General features: G+C 39.5%; 1 protein-coding gene and 1 pseudogene across 4 annotated transcripts in view; one reads left to right on the top strand and one right to left on the bottom strand.

Annotated features, from left to right (window-relative positions):
• Positions 1-18,314, top strand: part of Fam13a (family with sequence similarity 13 member A) — a 312,174-nt gene that overhangs the window by 119,556 nt on the left and 174,304 nt on the right. The gene's annotated exons all lie outside the window — the stretch shown is intronic.
• Positions 10,311-11,267, bottom strand: LOC104852723 (annotated as a pseudogene).

Here is an 18,314-nt window from a genome sequence, read left to right as displayed (position 1 = left end):
TGACCAGCTGGTCCAGAAAGGACAACAGGTACTGCTAGTAAATGGTGTACAGCCCATACATAATTCACTAGCTTCTCATTATGAGATAAAAACTCTAGAGGGTAAACCCTGCACACCCTCGGGCTTCACTCCAGAGCCCTATTCAGCAGCCCTTGACTTAGATCACAGCCAAACCTACCCTAAGCTGGGAAACTCTTGATTTGTGATGTTTTGCCCGCCTTCCTTCTTTTCCTTCTGGAAAATTGTACAAATGCTGACTCTTTCATCTTATCCTGCCACAGACCTTGAGTTTGTTTCTTCTCCTTTTGAAAATCCTGTCAAGCAGATGCTCACTTAGTATCTTCCTCAGTCTCTTTCATCCTCTCCCTTTGACTCACACCCTGTTACTTCCTGCCCCGGCCCCTCCTCCTTCGCTTTGCCTGTTTTCCCACATCTACTTTTCATGGCTTCATGAAACAGCTACTGTGTATAATGTAAAAAGAATCTATAAGTTATGAAGTGAAATGGTATTAGATAAAAAGCCATTTTGGTAACCCTTTAACATAGACCAAATCTGAGAAGTTTCTGTTAAATTAATCCTTCAATTATCTGCATTAATTCAGTATTTGATATTATAGATCAACTTACTTATATGTTTCTTCTCCTCCCACACAAAGAATTCTATAGAGTTAAGTTAATATACAGCACCTTATATGGAATTTTATGTTTCCAAATTAAGTTGTCTTATTTTGGATTCTCTCAAGCTCACCAAGGCTTAGCTATAATCAGACCAACTGAATTCAGGGAGTCTGTTCACTAACCATTTTGGCTCCTTTGCTTAGGTAAAGGCTGATTTTAGAATTTTATAATTGACCTTCGTCATCAAGAATCAGTGATTCACAGAGGTGCGGTTTGTTTTGACGCAACTCTATCCTTGGCAAGTGTTGGTACTGTTTCCTAAATGAATGAGTGTATTTTAGGTAAATACACCTTGTCACTCTGGTTTTTTTTTTTTTTTTTATTGGATGTTTTGTCTGAAAGCTTTCATTGCAATGGTATTTTTTTCCATTTCAAGTATTAGATATTCCAAACTTCTATGGGTTATGTGAGTTTCTGTAAGCTAATCATGGAATTTAATTAACACTCACTATTTTTATCTGAAACTGCCTTTAGCATTCTAAATGTGGATTTAAAAATGAACTGTAAGATGGACCTCCTTTATAAAAATGTTGAGAGATACAAAAACAACTCCAGATGCACTCAGCTACGTCATCTTTGACAAAGGAGCTGACTGTCACCACTGCAGGAAAGATAGCCTCTTTAATAAATGGTGTTGGAAAAACTGGATCTCAATCTGCCAAAGATTAAAACTAGACCCTTATCTTTCACCATGCATTAAATTAAAATCCAAGTGGATTAAAAATCTAAATATTAAAACAGAAACACTAAACTTGCTGGAAGATAAGTTAGGCAGAACTCTGGAAGACACTGGCACAGGAAAACACTTTGAACAAATGCTCAGTAGCATGGGAACTAGCAGAAAGAATCAACAACTGGGATCTCATCTTATTAAAAAGCTTCTGCACTGCAAAAGAAACCATCAACAGAAGTAAGAGACAACCTACAATGTGGGAAAAAATTTTTACCAGCTGCTCCTCAGGCAAAGGACTATTATCTAAAATATATTAAGAACTCAAAACAATCAGTCCCCCCCATTTATAAGGACCCAATTCAAAAATGGGCATCTGAAATGAACAGACATTTCTGAAACAAAGTAAAAGCAGCAAGTAAGTATATGAAAAAATGTTCCGCATCACTGGTCATTCGAGAGATGCAGATGAAAACAACACTGAGATTTCACCTCACCCCACAAAGAATGGCTGCTATCAAAAAATCACACAATAACAAATGTTGGCGGGGTTGTGAGGAGAAAGGAGCCCTTCTCCATTGTTGGTGGGAGTGCAGACTGGTGCAACCACTATGGAAATCAATATGGAGATATCTCAACGAGCTGGGACTAGAGGTTCCATTTGACCCAGCCATCCCTCTGCTGGGTATCTTTCCAAAAGAATTAAAGGAATTATATCACAGTGATATATGCGCGCCTTGCCTATGTTTATAGCGGCACAGTTTGTAATAGCTAAAACTTGGAAACAGCCCATTTGCCCATCAGTTGGAGACTGGATAAAGAAGATGTGGTTTTTCTATAAAATGGAATACTACTCAGCCATAAAGAATGATAAATTGGATTCATTCATAGGAAAATGGATACATATTGAGGATATACCCCTAAGTGAAATAAATAAGTCACACATGTATATGTATCAAATAGTTTCTCTGGTGTGAACATACTATAATAGTACATAAGATCCTAATGAGATAATTGGCAATGTGAAATAGGAAGAAAATGGCTAAAGGTGTAGGGAGAGTGGGAAGGGTAGGAGAAAGGTAATAAGGGAAAGAAAAAAATAGCAGAAAATGAAAAATGGAAATAAAATGTTTGTAAATGGGGAGGGGAGGAGGGGTAAAGGGAGGGCAGGGACAAGGGGAAAAAATGAGAACCAAGACCTTTCATGTAAAGGTACAGGATCCCAATGATGAATGTAACTGTACTGTATACCTAAAATGTACCAATAAACTCAGAAAAAAAAATGTTGAGAATTGCTACAGTGCACTTTTTGTGCTTTTTGAGGAGTAGGTCATCAGTTTCCATCAATATAATTTTGTTAATATTTCTTCTCGAATTTTCTCCTGGCTGGAGTATAGGGTTTCTAATTAGTAACTATTACTTGTGTTAAGAGCTTTTTGCAAAATTTCTGCTTTGCAAATGTATATTGTTTCATTTATATTCAGCAATAGGCCTATAAAATTTTTCTCAGGAGAAAGCTTTGCAAAAGATAGTGCCTGTAACACTAAAGAGCAAACTGTACATTTGGGTTGTGGTTTAACAAGGGAACTGGGGATACTTTTATGTTTTGTCCTGGCCTCTGTTTTTTTTTCTTTCTTTCTTTATCCTTTTCTCTTCATGAGCTGCCAGCTTCATCATTTTCATACCTCAACTGAGATTTTTATGTTATAGGTGGGAAAATTCAGTTTGTTCTTTTTCATTTTCTGATATTTTCTTTCTCTGAGATGATATGGAGGCAGTAGAACCAAGGGATTTCTTTTAGTAAGTTGGACAATCTATCTTTATTTCCTCTTTGCATTGTTTTATAATTGAACTTATTTTTTTCTTATATCTTCAGGTATATTTCACTCAAAACTAGGACAAAAATGATTTAAATGGCCTTTATTATTCAAAAATCAAATAGGCTTTAGGACACTGACAGTTGTATTATTTATTGGGGGGATCAAATAGAAAAGAGACAGAGAGACTATAACTGACATTTGAGTCTCCTGAAGGATTTCCTATAACATTTTCACTTGTTTCTTGGAGAGAGATGGGTAATATTCTCTCATTCTAGTCTGGATATTTCCATGCATGTGAATTGTTAGCTAACACATCTGGGAATCTAAAACAGCTGCCCCTGGAGCCCTGAAGATGCTTGCTTCAAGTGCGAAACCCTTCCCTGTGATGGTCCAGTGTATGCAGAAAGGAGTGTCAGAGCTGTCTCCACATCTTGTTGCATGGGCCATGCATGTAGTGGAAGCAAGCAGGTGCTCTGACTGCCTGCGTCTGGATTTGATTTTAAAACCCACTTAGAGAAGTGGCTGTGGTAGACAGTATAACAGCCCCCACCTCCTCCCATTTTACCCTCAATCCAGTCCCTGGGCAACTATTAATCTGTTTTCCATCTCGGACTTTTCCTTTTCTGGACGTTCTGCACAAATGGAATCAGTTTGTAGCCTCTTGTGTCTGGATTTTTCCCTCCATGTAATGTTTTCTCATCTTTTTTTTTTTTCCATCAGTGTTGGGGATTGGACCCAAACCTCATGAATGCTAGGCAAGCAAAGTACCACTGAGCTACACCCTGAGCCCTGTGTCCTTACCTTTAACATAGGTAATGATAATAATTCTTTCCCCTAGGGTTGTTGTGAGGTCATCAACCAAAGGGTTTAGCATAGTATCTAGCATATACTAAAAGTTCTTTTCCTCCTTCTACTAGTTATTTTATTTATGTTTTAAAGTCCCTTTTCTATTCTTTCTGTTCTAGTCTTTGTTATTTTGTGAACCTAATGTAAATCTAATTTGTATATATTAAACAGATTTTTGGAGTAGCATAAGAACCTAAATAGAATGCTTCCCTTATTCCCATGTCAGAATATTTTATCTGTTCTAGATGGCTGACTTATAATGTGGATTTTTGGAGCACAGTCTGTTTACTATTTGGGGACTGCCTGAATTTATGTAGATTATATTACTGTTATGAATTTACTTTGAATTTAAAAGCAGTCTTTTCTTTCAAACTCTGCCATTACCCAAACTGAGAGGAAATATAAAAACAATTAGTTCTAACTGTTACTATAGACAATTTTATATTATATAGAATTCTACATGTAAAGAAATATATTCTAAATGTAATATGTCTAATTCTAACTATTCTAAGAACATCTGATCTTACTGCAGTCTGCTGGAGCTATGAAAGTAAGTGGCATGAAAGAAGTTCCGTAGAGTTTCTTTTTAAGTTGCCCTAACTTGGATACCTGACAGTAATATCCTAATTGGATTGGAAGCGAAATAAGAGCTAAAAATGAGGACGGGTGGTGCTGGGAATGACAAGCAACAATTACTGTTCTTGCAGTTCTCATAGCATTTGCATATTTTGTATAGTAGTAAGCCTGTTAAAATTTGCCCTATTTCTGAGTCTTCGCTGGCCTTATTTGTAAACTTTTTAGGGCACAGAAATGATTTATCCATCTTAGAAGTGTCAAAGACTTGTCTAGCCTTCCATACTGTGTATCTCAGGTTGGACTAAAAATAGAATAAATTTGTAGTCACACAGTCACTTTTATTTTTGCTAATGATTATGTATTTAGGTTTCCTGGAAATGGACACAATTCTCTTTGGCTGGAGAACACAGCGTTATGAAGCACTTCATATTAGATGTTTCTAAGTTAAATTTCTAACTTTGATATAGTCAGACTAACAATTCAAGGAGTCTAATGTTTCATTTTCTGCAAAGGTAAACAGGTTCACCAAATATTTTGTCATTTCCAGCCATTTTGATTCAGGTTGGGTAAAGGCTGACTTTAGAATTTTTCCATTGTTCTTATTCTGTCCTTTTGTGTCCTAATATTAAAATACCTTGTTTCTGCTTAACAGTTTCATATGGGAAGAAACAAGGCACAATAGCAAAGAAGTGGAAGCAGCAAAATGCTTATCAGTGGATTAATGGATAAGCAAAGTGTGATACAGACATGCACTGGCGTGCTATTTATCTTTAGAAAGGCTGTCAGTAAAGCTCTGAGTTCTACAGTGTATTGTTGTGCCGTGGACCCTAATGTCACAGGCTGCTACATTGATATTATACGAAGTGGAATAAGCTAGACAAAACCTGCAAACCCTGTATGACTTCATTTATATGAGGTGTTTAATATAGTAGCATCCATAGAAAAAAAGGTAGGAAAGTGGTTACGAAGGCTTGGGAGAAGGGACAACGAGGAAGTTGTTCAGTAGTTGTAGAGCTTCAGTTTTGCAGAATGAAAATGTTTTGGGAATATGATTCACAGCAATATAAATACACTTGACATGACTGAACTGTATGCAGAATTTAAAAGTGGTTGAGATGGTAAGTTTATGTTATGTGTCTTATACTGTAGATTCTCAAAAAGAGACAAGGAGCTGAAATTTGAGTTAGTTGTTTACTTTCTCATACTATTCAGTGGATGAGGTTTAGAAAAGTATGTGTTCCAATATGTAGTACTGAACAAAATAAGTATAAATTAGCTTTCTTTTCCTTTATGTGTTTACTGTGTTTTAAATAAAATGTGCAAGGTTCCTAGGAGATAAGAGCTAAATTGCTGTCACATACCATGAAGCTGGGCCTGATATAAACCAGTCTCTTCCAAATTATTAGAAGCATTATTTTTGAGATGCTGAGATACTGACTTACTGTTTTGATAGTCACCTTTTGCAAAACCACAGAGACTTGAAAATGAAATAAGGAATCCAAGTTTTTCTTTATTGTCAGTGATAGTACAGGCTGAGCTCTTGGTTTCTCAGTATTTATTTCCCTGACAGGCTTTGCCAGTGTTTCTTTAGCCCATTTAGAATCATTCTTGTTGTTCCATCCCAAGGGTTGTTTAGATCAAAACTAACTTTTGCTTGGAACTTGCTGATTTGGAAATATTCCCACTGGACATGAAATGTGTCCTACTTGCTATTTATTTTGTTACAAATCATAAGGACATTGTGTATGGTCTATACATTGTGAGCATATGGTCCATGACTGTATAAAAGGGAAAATAACTTTAATTAAATTGATATTGAACTGCAAAGGTATGTTGCTTCTCACTATGCCCATTTTTTAGTTCCCTCTAAATCATTCACAGTACTAGGAAATGTAAGAGCATAGACTCTCTTCCCTTAGGATACTTTATGCTATCAAGGCAAATTCCTTCAAAATAAATTGTGATTAAAAAAAAACACTCTACCTAATGCTGTGACAGAAGATTAAGTGAATTATGTAAGAATAAGGAAGAAGCAATTCCAATGGAATAGAGGAGCATAACTTAGTTGAGCCTTGGAGGATTAACAGGATTTGGTAGGTGAAGGAGGGAAAAGACTATCCAGGAGAAAGTGATGATGAATAAAGCTCTGAGGTCTACAGTGTATTGTTGTGCTGTGGACCCTAAGGTGCAGGGGAGACTATGGTGAGAAGACTAAGGATTACTTGAGGCATTCAAACTGCTAACATATGACCTGAGTCACTTTTGGTAGGCATAAAAATACCCACGCTAAAAACTAAGATTTATCTTCTCTTTTTGTAAGTACTTTGAAAAGTTTCTGTAGGTTAAGATCCTGAAATCAATCTTTTAAGTGAAAAGTGAGAATTTCTCCTCCTGCATTAAACTGACAAGCAGCAGCCGAGTCATACATACCTGTACTCTCAGTACTTTGGATTGCTAAGGCAAGGGAACCTAGGTTGGGCAGTTTAGTGAGACATTTTCTCAAAATTAAAATCAAAAAATAAAAAGGGCTAGGGATGTAGCTCAGTGCAAAGGCCCTGGGTTCAGTCCCCAGTAACACACACACACACACACACACACACACACACACACACACACACATATGAAATCTCTACCCTTTGCCGAGGCGGTTAGAACTCATACACACACCTGCCCTTCCACTCAGGAACGAATTCTCTGAAGTCATCAGTACTCCACCCCTTATCCCATTCCATCAGTCCATTTCTTCAGAAAAATAGAATTACAGAAATGGAAGAGCTCCAAGGTATCATTCAGGAAAAAATCCCAAATTTTGAAAATGGGAAGGAGTCCTAAGAGGTTAAGTGCCCAAGGTAACAAGAGCAATAAAGGGTGGCAGCAGCCAAGGGCCACATTGCTCTGGCTTTGAGCCTGCTGCTCCTCTCAATCTGTAGCAGAGCAGAGGCACATGCAAAGGATGTCACACCTCCATGCTAGAGTCCCACTTCCCTTTATTGAGTTCCCTTATCAGAGTTCAGCCACTCCATTTAATGCAGGGTGTGTTGGTCGGCTTTCCCTCACTGTGACAACATACCTTAGAGAAATCAATTTAAAGGAGAAAAGATGTATTTTGGCTCACAGTTTCAGAGCTGTCAGTCCATGGTCTCGTGGCTCCATTGTTTCTGGGCCTGTGGTGAGGGAGAATATCACCATAGATAGGGCATAGTGGAACAAGGTTGCCCATCTTGTGGCAGCCAGGAAGCAAAAAGTGAGAAAGAAGTTCAAAGCATACCCTTCAGGGTCAAATACCCCCTGGCTTGCTTCCTCCAACTAGACCCCCCCAATCCTAAACCCCACCTCCCCCAATAGCCCATTAAACTATTCCATCAGTGTATTAATCCACTGATGAGGTCCGAGCCTTCCTGATCCAGTCACCTCCCAAAGTTCATCTTTCTACTGCACCAGGGGAGCAAGCCTTCAGCATGTAAGCTTTGGGGTTAGGGATGAGGGAGCATTGAAGATCCAAAGCATACCACAGATTGTTTAAAGCTCCGCAGCTGCCCAAGTTGCCTCTGGGTCTTGCTATTTATCAAGAGCTGGTGGCTATCAGAGAATTGCTGTTTCTTCTGATACTGTTACTATAGAATTTTGACCCATCACTGTAAATCTGCTGATTTAACATCAACTGCATCCTTATATGAATGTGAATATTAATCAGTGGCAAGAATGAATCTCCTATCCTTGAAATTTGAGAAAGGAAAAAAATATACTAGTTTTGCTGTCATACCTCAAACTGCAGAAGGTATAGGGAGATCATGTGTTAAATCCTCAGTTAAATGGAAAAGGCATTACATTTATGATTGGGAAATGGGAACGGAAAATGCGCTCCTGTTGCAACAGAAAAGACTGTGCTCTGTTAACAAGGAATCTCCCTCAAACAAGTGACCACATTATTTACTACAAGCAAAGAAGGGTAGCATTGCTTCAGGAATAAGTTTGGACTCAGAAGTATGGAAAATATGTGGCAGAAGACAAATCTACTTATGAAGTTGCTGCCACATCTTTGGGAGACTCAGGGAGATAGGACAACAACAAAAGTAGGTTTCCCATTGTGATGATGAAGCTGCGTTCTTCTGGAAGAAGATGCCAGTAGAACCTGCATTTCTAAAGGTGCAGAGGTGGCACCAGAATGTAGAATACAGAAAGACACATTAACTCCATTACAGTGCTGCAACCTTGCAGGGAAATGATGGAGCCAGGTACAGTGTATAGAATGAAGAACCCACACTTTCAAAAACAAACAAAAACTAGCCACCCATGGTCTGACAGCATCATCAGAAGGTCTGGGGTGACAGTCATCTTTTTTGTGAAATGTTTATGCCAGTGAGTGCTTCACCCTGGAAGTGAAATAATACTTTGGAGAGAAGAAGAGTTGGAATGTAAGGTTCTATTGGTAATGGACAGTGCACCTGGCCATCCTCAGCCTATTGGGTATGAAAATGAAAATGTCAAGGTTATACTTCTATCTCCCAACACAACCTCAGTTTTCTTGTTTAAACGTTTAATCTGTTAGTACGTATTTGGAAATGCACAAAGTGTACATTCATCTTAGGGAGTAGGCACACGTATGTAACAAACACATCTTGATTCTTTGTAATTCCCAATCCCCTCCCCACTCACATCCCTCCTATCTCTAGATCACTTGCTTGCATTTTCATTACCATTGTTATTATAATTCTTAGTTCATGTTAATGACATATAATTTCACATTCATTGTATTTGGTTTCTATACCTGACACATCTTATATCTTCTGACTTCCACTTCCCATCCCCCTCCCTCACCCTCAGCCTCTTGGACCCCTTCCCATTTGAGAAAGACCTAGTCCCTGTTTCCTTCTATTAATCCTTTATTTTTCTCCTTATTTATACTTTGCCTTAATCAAATGAGTGATATGTCATAGCAGTTAAGCTTGTGAGTCTGACATTTCATACACATTATATTTTCCAGGTATATCCAATTTTCTACAAATTTATCCTCCTGTATGCCAAGTACTATTCCATTATGCCTAGATACCACATTTTATCTATCCATTCATCTGTTGATGGAATACAGGCAGCTTCCAGGATTTATCGATTGTGCTATAAACATTGGTATGAATGGATCACTTTAATATGATGACTTTAACTCTTTTGGGGAGATTCCATTAAGGGGAATAGCTGGGTCAAATGGAATTTCTGTTTTTAGTTCTTTGAGAAAGCTACATATTGATTTCCATAATGGTCACACTAGTTTTACATTCCGACCACCAATGGAAAAGGGTTCTTTTTTTTTTTTTTTTTTTTTAACCACAACCATACCAACATTTGTTATTATTTGATTTAGTGGTGATTGCCATTCTTTCTGATGCACGATGAAAATGATGGCATTGTTTTAATTTGCATTTCTCTAATGGCCAAGGATGTTGGGCATTTTTCATACATTTACTGGCATTTGTCGTTCTGAGAAATCCCTATTCAAATCTCTATTCACTTGCCCATTTTTGATTGGGTCATTTACTATGGGGAGGTCTAATTTTTAAATTTCTTTATATATTCTAGATATAGCCCTCCATCTAAGGAAGAGATAGCAAAATATTTTTCCCATTCTGTAGATTGTCTCTTCGCTATGTTGATTTTCATTGCTGTGTAGAATTTTTTTCCAAAAAAAAAAGAAAGCCAGTTTATTTTTTAAAGCTGATATGTTTCTAGAGGGTGCCAGTCGTGACCAGCAACATTTGCACCAGGTAATCTCTGTACCCAGCAAACATAATTTGGCCATCACCAGACCAGGCCAGAGATTGGGGAGTGTGGAGGCAGGGCTCTGCCTTGCTACTGGTACTGATGACTTCTTGCCTCAGTTCATCTACGGTGATCTTACCCTTCAAGTACCAGATCTTGATGCTGGGGTGGGTAGCAGCCAGAGCCAATAATGGTTAGAGCTGAAGCACAAGACATTGATGATGTCCCCTCCATCTGATGTATAAAGATGCTGGCCTTCATTGAGATACCACGGCATGGCATGGCCATCCTTGGCTCCCAAAGCACGGAGACACACCTGGAGAGATTGTCAGAGTGTCCAGATAGCTAGTATGGCCAATATGCTTGGTCTTCAGCTTGTAGTTTGCCAATTTCCATACTTTGACCACCTTGTCTCACCCACTGGAGATGATGATAGGGTCACTGCTATCGGGTGGAAAATGGACACAGGACACCCACTCTGAGTGACTCTCCTCCTCAACATTGTATTTGCACATACCCAGACTGTTCCATAACTTTTTGGCTTTGTCTCGGGATCCAGAAACAATCTGCCGGTTGTCAGAGGTGAAGGCCACACTCAACACGTCCTTGGTATGGCCTACAAATTGTCTTGTGGTGGTGCCCATTGTAAAATCCCAGAGGCACAAGGTCCCATCCCAGGAGCCAGAGAGAGCAAACTGGTCACCTGAGGAGATGACAGCATCACTGACAAAGTGGGAGTGACCCCTCAGAGCACACTGAGGGGTGCCATAACTAGTTTCATCCCTGGTCAGCTTCCACATGATGATAGCCCTGTCTGGAGAGGCAGACAGTGTCATTTCCAGGAACTGTGGGGTGATAGTGATCTGGCTTACCTAGCCATTGTGATCCTTGACAGTGCCACAAAGGGTTATCTGCCCAATCATGGTGATGGCAGGTGTGGGTGTTGCTGCACCGACAAGGATGACAACAGGTTTCACAGAAACTATCACTGCCCGCTCCAAGTTTTTAAAAATTTGATATGATCCCACTTGTTGATTTGAGCTATGTTTTGTGCAATTAGAGTTTTGTTTGGAAAGTTCTTGCCTGCACCTGTGACTTCAAGACTTTTACCTTTTTTATCTTCCAGAAGGATCATTATTTCTGTTTCAATGTTTAGCTCTTTGATCTATTTTTATCTTAGTTTAGTACTTGGTGAGAATTATTGGTCCAGTTTTGATCTTCTACATACAGATAGCCAGTTTTCCCAGCACCATTTGTTGCATAGGCTATCTTTCCTCCAATGTATGTTTTTGGCCCCTTTTTCGAAGATCAAGTGGATGAATATGACTTGGGTTGTTTATGCATCTTTTGTTCATTGATCCCCCTTTCTTTTTTTGTACAATACCATGCCATTTTTTTTTTTATCATTGTTGCTTTGTAGTATAACTTGAAGTTGGAAGTATTGTGATGCCTCCTGCTTTGCTCTTATTTCCTAAGATTGCTTTTGCTGTTCTGGGTCCATATGAATTGTAGAATTGTTTTCTCTAGTTGTGTGAGGACTGCTGTTGGTATTTTGATCAGGATCACATTAAATGTATGCAACAGTTTTGGAAGTATAACCATTTTGACAGTATTAGTTCTGCTACTCAGAAACAGGACAGTTTCTGACATTCTCTTCAGTCTCCCTTTTCGGAGCCCTATACTTTTCATTGTAGAGGTTTCACTTTCTGTTGTTACTGGTTTTTGTTTTGTTTTGTTTTGTTTTTTTGGCTGGGGATCAAACTCAGTACCTTGTGCTTGCCAAGGCAAGCAGCAGAACCACTGAGCTAAATCCCTGGCCCGAGGTTTCACTTTCTTAGTTAGGTTAATTCTAAGGTATTTCTCCTTTTTTGATAGTATTGTAGATGGTATTGTTTTCCTAATTTCTTTCTCAGTGAGTTCATTATCGATATACATAAATGCTATTGACTTTGGTGTCCTTCTACATTGCTGAAATTGTTTATTCATTTTAAGAGTTTTTTGGTGGAGTTCTTTGAGTCTTCTGTGTAGAGAATCATGTCATCTACAAATGATGACAATTTGACTTCTTTGTTTCCTGTATATATATCCCTTTTATTTCTTTCTCTTGCCTAATTGCTATGGCTAATGTTTTGAGTACTGTATTGATCAGATGTTGCCATAGTGGGCAACCTTGTTTATTCCTGATTTTAGAAGAAAAGCCCACTTAATATGTTGTTGTCCATTGGTTTATCATAAACGTTTTTTTTTTTTTTTATCAAGTAAGGTCTTCTGTATTTGTTTTCTCTGGGATTTTTATAGTGGAGGTGTGTTAAATTTTGTCAAAACTTTTTTCTGCATCTGGTCATATGATCATATGGGTTTTGTCCTGCGGCTCTCTGGGGGGACCCCGTCCCGCGGGGAATAGGAGGTGAAAGCCGCCTCTTATTCGTGGGTCATCAGAGGCCGATCCGATCTTGAATGTCTGTGGAGGAAATCTTTAAGAAGTTAGAGTACACGGCCCAAGTCTGGTTTCTGATCAAAGGCGCTTTATTGGCTCAGCAAAACGATTATATACTGTTATCCCAGGGGGAAGGTTCAGCAAGCTTATTGGACAGTTCAAACAAATCAATCACATGAGTCACTCAAGCATTTAACCATACAGCAATCAGTATTTTACCAAATGTGGGGAGGGGTAAGTGGGAAGGCGTACATCAACAATTAACCCTATGCAATCTTTAACTTCACAATCCCTAGGGGCAAGCAGGACAAGGAAATACCACCGGCCTCCTGCTCCAGATCCCGTGACCCTGTGGTTAGCACAAAGGGCTATTTTTTCTGTAAGATTCCCTGTTTGCCCAGGGGCTAGACCTGCCAAAAGTCACGCATGTAGTCTAGTGGGATTTTTCCACCGAGGCAAAGGCTAAGGTTGAGGGCAGCCATCTTATGCAGGCCCAAGCAGTCTCTCACAGTTCCCCCTTCTCTGTATAAAATTAAGCAAGATTAGGGTGGAGGGCTCATGTCTTAGGCTACTTGATGTGCCTCCGGACCTGGACGTGATGCATAGGTGTTCCAGCAGTCACGTTGCCCCCAGGTACCGGCATCAAGCTAATCCCGTCGGAGACATCTCCACAGCCTGGAGCAGAGCGAACGACGGCGTTCAGCCATCTGTTCAAATTCTACAAAGCTTAGGGGTTGGAACCCATGGTCACCAGCGGGCTGGCTATTTTCAGGGTCCTGAGAGGAGAGCTGCTGGTAGTGCACTTGTATGGAGTGTTTGGTGGCCTCATCAACCTGGTTCTTAACAAAACTCGTGAGGCGGCGGAATGCCCATGGGCCAAAGGAAATCAACAGCATAAAGCCAATAAAGGGTCCTAAAAGGCTGGGTAACAGGGTGGACAGCCAGGGGGAGGTAGAAAACCAATTTTGATACCAAGATTCGTCCTTTTCCCGTTGCCTCTGCCTTTGTTCGAGGCTTTCCTCAACCCTTCTAATGCTATCATCCACCAGGCCCAGTTTATCTTTAAAAAAGCAACATTCTTAAAGAAGGGGGTTGGGGCCAATGGCAATGGGTTTGAACTGAGGTGGTTCTTTCAAAAGCCTGATGGAAAAGGTGAGACCCGGATCACGGCCGCTGATGTAAAGGCGAAGGCCCCACTCAACCTGACGAGTCCAGTGGTATTGTTTGCCGGGCGTGGTGGTGCACGCCCATAATCCCATAAAACTAGTTTGGATTACAGTGAGCTCCAGGTCGACACCCATAATCCCATAAACCCAGCCTGGATTACACAGTGAGCTTAGCCTGGATTACACAGAGAGCTCCAGGTCAATCTCATCTGCATAGCTGAGACCCTCATCTCAGAAAAGCCAAATAGAGTCATAGATTGTGTCAATGCCTCAATGGTAGAAGTTACTTTTCCAATGTCAAATGCCAGCGGGCTCCCACAATTCCCCCTTTTTTATTATATTTAGAGCAGGGAGCTTCCCAGCTCAGCAGAAAGACTGTGCCTGTCTTAGGTGAGAAATGTCCAGAGAAATCCCTTACCCGTCATCAAGCCATGAGAAGTTCAATACTCATGCTCTGTCTTAGGTTGGATATTTCTCCACAATTCTCTTACCCGTCTTTGACTACCAGCCTCTGCAGGGGTTATACCATGGGTTGTGAAGGCTTGCCATGTAGCTTTTTCTACCTCTATCAATATTTATAATCCTTGTTCCTCATACCAGGACTCATTAATTTTTACAGGCATCATTACAAAGAGAGGTTGCCTCAAACCCATCACAGAATGAAAGGAAGTCACCATTTCTGAGAATATACAATTGGTCAATTGACAATCAATATTATCAGTTTCATAAACAATCTCTATGAGCATTAACACAAGACATTATATTAGAGGCCTCTATGCCAACAATATTGAAACTAAGGCTAGTAACTTTGACATCTGACCATAAATGTATTTTTCCCAATGCAGCAGGTTTCCAAATGTTGGTTTGAGGAAAACCTGAATCTGTTTACCAAAGTCCTGCAGATAAGCTTAAGTTTGTGGAATTTAGAAGTGACCAGTCCAAAAACTTTTGAGATGTCTCATTAAATCACCAGTCCCATTAAATCCTCATTCTGGATAAAGAAGGAAAACCTTTTTGCTTTTTGGAATGAAATTTCCACTTGTGCACTGAGACACATCCTGGAGTTTTCTCTGCTGCTTCAGTGTTGGGGTCCCAATCCAGTCTCCTCAGTGGAAACCCAGCTTCAAGCTGCTCAAGGATAGTGATAGGTCTATAAACATATCTGTAACCATAATTAGGTGGAATAGAAGAAAAGGGAGAACACCTAGACCAAAAGGTTATTGTCATAAACAATATGTTGGAAAACCTGCATGGTCAAACAATATGAATACATTTTGTATACCAGAAAAGTAGCAATAATAATACTTATATGAAATCTTATGTACTGTAATGTAGCTTTGTATTAACAGGATCTCCCCCCCCCTTTTTTTTTAAAATATTAAACAAGACATATCTTTTTTATAGGGCTATGAAAATTATTTTGGTGGCTCCCATTAGTGAACAAAGATCAGAATAAATTTTCTGAGCAGCTGCTTCTTTATTTACCAACAGGAGCATATCCAAACTTAAAGGTTATATTTAATTATCTTTTAAGTTTTTTATTTGATCCTATAAAGCCAGGTTGTAGAAATCAACAATCTATTTGTATTTGACGTCATTCTGATCAAGAACATACAAACATCTTTGAACATTTAAGACAGACAAACATATAAGACAATTTTAATGAGTGCACTCAGATGGTTTTGGCCAAATGAATTATAAAATCTTTTTGTTATGACTAGTCAAAATTTTTGCAGATCAAAATTAACAGAGATCTCTTGTAGAATTAGGGTTAAAGGAACGAATACTCTTCTTGACTATAAATGTAAACCTTTTATAACAAACTTGAAACCAACAAGCAAACATTTTATAAATCATTTCCATAAACATTCTCTACATTCTTAGGTAAAGACAAGAGGAACATACAAAAACCTTTCATGTTAAAAGTACAACTCTTACTTATAGCTTTTCTAATATTTTTCTGTCTCATTTACTATTAAACAAACTTTAGCTACGAAATATTGACATAAGGTAGGGCTATTGGCCATGCCCTGAGGTAATACTTTCCACAGCGGGAGGCAAAATGGCCGGGCTGGCCGCATTGAAAGCATGTTTTACCCCTGTTTTGGCCTTGGAAGGCGACAAGGGCCTTAGTGATCTTGTGCATAAAAGGATCCGCCTCTGGGCAGAGATTAATCATGTCGTGCAGAGTTTTGGCTTTGGAGTTGTGTTTTAGAATAGCTCTGCAGGTCTCATTAGCATTTTCAAAGGCTAATTGTCTAATGAGGGCGTTGTCTGCCACAGTGGCGGCATCACCGAGGGCACGCTCAGCCTCGGGGCCCTGGATGATCTTTGAGAGAGGTGCTGCCGTGCTGATCAAAGTAGTCAGCGAGCTCGCGACCAATCTGGTCCCATGTAGAAGGCACAATTTTGGGGCAGGTGATAACGAACCAGGGACATACTTCGTGTACAAACAGCAGAAATTGCAAGAGATCTTTCTTTCTAACTTCAATATTACGGTTTTTCAACTGCTTTTTTATATCAGAGATAAATTTAGCTCCTTCACTAACTGCGTTCCCCCTATTCTCGGGGAACTTTGGGACGGCGGCTGTGCCTTAGCTAAGATTTGACTAACCCCAACCCTGCACCACCCGGATGGGGCTTACCTGGTGTCTGACGGGCGGGCTCCGGACTCGTCGTCTCTCTGCCGTCCGATCGGGAGTCGGTAACCTCTGTAAACCACGTTGGGCGCCAGTTGCGGCTCTCTGGGGGGACCCCGTCCCGCGGGGAATAGGAGGTGAGAGCCGCCTCTTATTCGTGGGTCATCAGAGGCCGATCCGATCTTGAATGTCTGTGGAGGAAATCTTTAAGAAGTTAGAGTACACGGCCCAAGTCTGGTTTCTGATCAAAGGCGCTTTATTGGCTCAGCAAAACGATTATATACTGTTATCCCAGGGGGAAGGTTCAGCAAGCTTATTGGACAGTTCAAACAAATCAATCACATGAGTCACTCAAGCATTTAACCATACAGCAATCAGTATTTTACCAAATGTGGGGAGGGGTAAGTGGGAAGGCGTACATCAACAATTAACCCTATGCAATCTTTAACTTCACAATCTCTAGGGGCAAGCAGGACAAGGAAATACCACCGGCCTCCTGCTCCAGATCCCGTGACCCTGTGGTTAGCACAAAGGGCTATTTTTTCTGTAAGATTCCCTGTTTGCCCAGGGGCTAGACCTGCCATAAGTCACGTATGTAGTCTAGTGGGATTTTTCCACCGAGGCAAAGGCTGGGGTTGAGGGCAGTCATCTTATGCAGGCCCAAGCAGTCTCTCACATTGTCCTTGCTTCTGTTTTATGTGGTGTCATTGTGTTTGTCGACCCATCTTTGTAACAATAGGATGAAATGTACGTGGTCATGATGTAATACTTTTGTTTTCCACCGAGGCAAAGGCTAAGGTTGAGGGCAGTCATCTTATGCAGGCCCAAGCAGTCTCTCACATTGTCCTTGCTTCTGTTTTATGTGGTGTCATTGTGTTTGTCGACCCATCTTTGTAACAATAGGATGAAATGTACGTGGTCATGATGTATAATACTTTTGTTTATACGGTTCCATATCATTTGCCAATGTATTATTGAGGATTTTTGCATCTGTGTTCATTAAGGAGATTAGTCTATAGTTTTCTTTTTCAGTTTGATCTTTGTCTTATTCTAGAAAGGAGTTTGGAAGCAATCCTCCCCTTTCAATTTTATTGAAGATTTTGACGAGTATCGATGGTACAGCATCCTTAAAGATTTTGTAAAGTTCAGCGGTGAATCCAACAGGTCTAGGGCCTTTCTTAGTTGGTAGGTTTTTTATTACTGCCTCATTTTTATTGCATGTTATTGGATTGTTAGCATTTTTATGTCTTCTTGGTTTAGTTTTGGTAATTCATACGATTTTAGGAATCTATGTATTTCTTCAAGATTTTCCAATTTGTTGGAATACAATTTTTCATGATAGTTACTATCTTCTGGATTTTAATTCTGTCTATTGTGAATTTTGCCTTTTTCATTTCTAATTGCATTGATGTGAGTCTTTTCTCTATTTCTTTTGGTAAGTTTGTATAAATGTTTACCTATTTTGTTTATTCTTTCAAAGAACCAGCTCTTTGGTTAGTTGATTCTTTGTATTGACTTTTGTGCTTTAATTTCATTAATTGCCAGTCTAGTCTTTATGAAAAATTTCCCTCCTTAAACTAGGTTTCGGTTTGGATGATTATTTTTCAAGGATTTTGAGATTCGTCATTAATTTCTTTATTTGAGCTCACTCTGTTTTTCTAATGTGAGCACTGATTTCAGTAAGCTTCCTTCTTAGGACTGTTTTCATTGTGTCCCATAGGTCTTGGT

The sequence above is a fragment of the Fukomys damarensis genome, unplaced genomic scaffold (genome assembly GCF_012274545.1).
Source record: "Fukomys damarensis isolate Sample0158 unplaced genomic scaffold, DMR_v1.0_HiC HiC_scaffold_32, whole genome shotgun sequence".
NCBI classification, from domain to species: domain Eukaryota; kingdom Metazoa; phylum Chordata; class Mammalia; order Rodentia; family Bathyergidae; genus Fukomys; species Fukomys damarensis.
The sequence above is the reverse complement of the archived record's forward strand: the minus strand, read 5'-3'. Positions and strand labels throughout refer to the sequence as shown.